Source organism: Chiloscyllium plagiosum, unplaced genomic scaffold (genome assembly GCF_037043375.1).
Source record: "Chiloscyllium plagiosum isolate Xiang-an unplaced genomic scaffold, Cpla_swu_hap1 HiC_scaffold_38, whole genome shotgun sequence".
NCBI lineage: Eukaryota > Metazoa > Chordata > Chondrichthyes > Orectolobiformes > Hemiscylliidae > Chiloscyllium > Chiloscyllium plagiosum.
The window spans coordinates 21,747,754-21,750,483 of record NW_028270176.1 but is presented as its reverse complement, the minus strand read 5'-3'; the positions used below and the strand labels follow the sequence as shown (position 1 = coordinate 21,750,483).

The window sequence follows — 2,730 nt, the reverse complement described above, 5'->3', positions numbered from 1 at the left end:
CAGGCTCGATTCCAGCTTTAGGGAATCGAGTCTGTGTCGACTTTGCACATTCTCCCAGAGTCTGCGTGGGTTTGCTCCGGTTTGCTGTCACAGTCCAAAGACGTGCAGGCCGGCTGAATTGGCCATTCTAAATTGCTGAGCTGAAAATGTATTGCTGGAAAAGCGCAGCAGGTCAGGCAGCATCCAAGGAGCAGGAGAATCGACGTTTCGGGCATGAGCCCTTCTACAGGAAGTTCTAAATTGCCCCTAGTCATAGGTGCATTATTCAGAGTGAAACGGGTCTGGGTGGGTTACTCTTCAGAGGATCGATGTGGACTTGTTGGGCTGAAGGTCCTGTTTCCACACTGTAGCCAATCTAATTTATTCTAATCTCGTCCACACCGACCCTGCAGAGAGAAATCGACCCAGACCCATTCCGCATCATTCCACATTTAATGCTGACGAATCCACCGGGCCCGCACTATCACCGTACACAATGGGACAATGAAGCATGGCCAATCCCGCAGAAGCTACACATCTTTGGACTGAGAGCGGTAACCGGAGCAGCCGGAGCAAACCCACGCACACACGGGCAGAATGTTCAAACTGTACAGACGGTGAGGCGAGAGTCGATTGAAACCTGCGTCCCAAGTATTTGAGTCAGCCAGTGTTAACCAATCCAGCGCAGGGCGCCGGACCACCCGGCTCCATAGCTCAGCGGTTAGAGCACTGGTCTTGTAAACCAGGGGTCGTGAGTTCAAATCTCACTGGGGCCTCTCAGCCATGTCTCCAGCGCCCACTCAGTTTCAACGCTTGGCATGAGACTGTAGGATGCTATGTTCAAGCTCAACGCCAGCTTGTCGTCTAACCGGCTTATTTGGAAGCTACGGCGTCCACCCGCAATCACCAAATGAACGAGTCGCGCTCCTGAATAACCCTGTTGGACTGATAGCTGCTGTTTTTGTCAAGAGCTTGGGAATTGATGTCTGAAACACTAGGGTCATTACCCTGAAGTGACAGACACTTGTCGCCTCTCATTTCTCGTCTCAGACCTGTTAAGCTTTTCCTGCAACTTCTGTTTTTGTCACTTACAGCGTTCAGTTGAAATCCACAAACTTCTTTTTTCTGCAGGCAAAGAACGGGGCTGTGTGGGTTCACGGATTTAACTTTGAGATCGCTGACCTCAGTCACTCCAAGCGAGCGAATGACAATTCCCAATTAGGTCTCCCGGTGATTGTCAGAAATCTCAGAGGCATAGGATCCCTCCAGTTTGGAACCAGGCCATTCCGCCCAACCAGTCGCTCAGTGGTTCGCACTGCTGCCTCACAGCGCTAGGGAGCCAGGCTCGATTCCAGCTTTAGGGAATCGAGTCTGTGTCGACTTTGCACATTCTCCCAGAGTCTGTGTGGGTTTGCTCCGGTTTGCTCTCACAGTCCAAAGACGTGCAGGCCGGCTGAATTGGCCATTCTAAATTGCTGAGCTGAAAATGTATTGCTGGAAAAGCGCAGCAGGTCAGGCAGCATCCAAGGAGCAGGAGAATCGACGTTTCGGGCATGAGCCCTTCTACAGGAAGTTCTAAATTGCCCCTAGTCATAGGTGCATTATTCAGAGTGAAACGGGTCTGGGTGGGTTACTCTTCAGAGGATCGATGTGGACTTGTTGGGCTGAAGGTCCTGTTTCCACACTGTAGCCAATCTAATTTATTCTAATCTCGTCCACACCGACCCTGCAGAGAGCAATCGACCCAGACCCATTCCGCATCATTCCACATTTAATGCTGACGAATCCACCGGGCCCGCACTATCACCGTACAAAATGGGACAATGAAGCATGGCCAATCCCGCAGAAGCTACACATCTTTGGACTGAGAGCGGTAACCGGAGCAGCCGGAGCAAACCCACGCACACACGGGCAGAATGTTCAAACTGTACAGACGGTGAGGCGAGAGTCGATTGAAACCTGTGTCCCATGTATTTGAGTCAGCCAGTGTTAACCAATCCAGCGCAGTGCGCCGGACCACCCGGCTCCATAGCTCAGCGGTTAGAGCACCAGGGGTCGTGAGTTCAAATCTCACTGGGGCCTCTCAGCCATGTCTCCAGCGCCCACTCAGTTTCAACGCTTGGCATGAGACTGTAGGATGCTATGTTCAAGCTCAACGCCAGCTTGTCGTCTAACCGGCTTATTTGGAAGCTACGGCGTCCACCCGCAATCACCAAATGAACGAGTCGCGCTCCTGAATAACCCTGTTGGACTGATAGCTGCTGTTTTTGTCAAGAGCTTGGGAATTGATGTCTGAAACACCAGGGTCATTACCCTGAAGTGACAGACACTTGTCGCCTCTCATTTCTCGTCTCAGACCTGTTAAGCTTTTCCTGCAACTTCTGTTTTTGTCACTTACAGCGTTCAGTTGAAATCCACAAACTTCTTTTTTCTGCAGGCAAAGAACGGGGCTGTGTGTGTTCACGGATTTAACTTTGAGATCGCTGACCTCAGTCACTCCAAGCGAGCGAATGACAATTCCCAATTAGGTCTCCCGGTGATTGTCAGAAATCTCAGAGGCATAGGATCCCTCCAGTTTGGAAACAGGCCATTCCGCCCAACCAGTCGCTCAGTGGTTCGCACTGCTGCCTCACAGCGCTAGGGAGCCAGGCTCGATTCCAGCTTTAGGGAATCGAGTCTGTGTCGACTTTGCACATTCTCCCAGAGTCTGCGTGGGTTTGCTCCGGTTTGCTCTCACAGTCCAAAGACGTG

The 2,730-nt window shown here is 51.5% G+C and overlaps 1 non-coding gene across 1 annotated transcript; it reads left to right on the top strand.

Annotated features, from left to right (window-relative positions):
* The first annotated feature begins 682 nt into the window (after positions 1 to 682).
* Positions 683 to 755, top strand: trnat-ugu (transfer RNA threonine (anticodon UGU)). Its single transcript has one exon. It is a non-coding gene; the product is annotated as a tRNA-Thr (tRNA).
* The last annotated feature ends 1,975 nt before the right edge of the window (positions 756 to 2,730 follow it).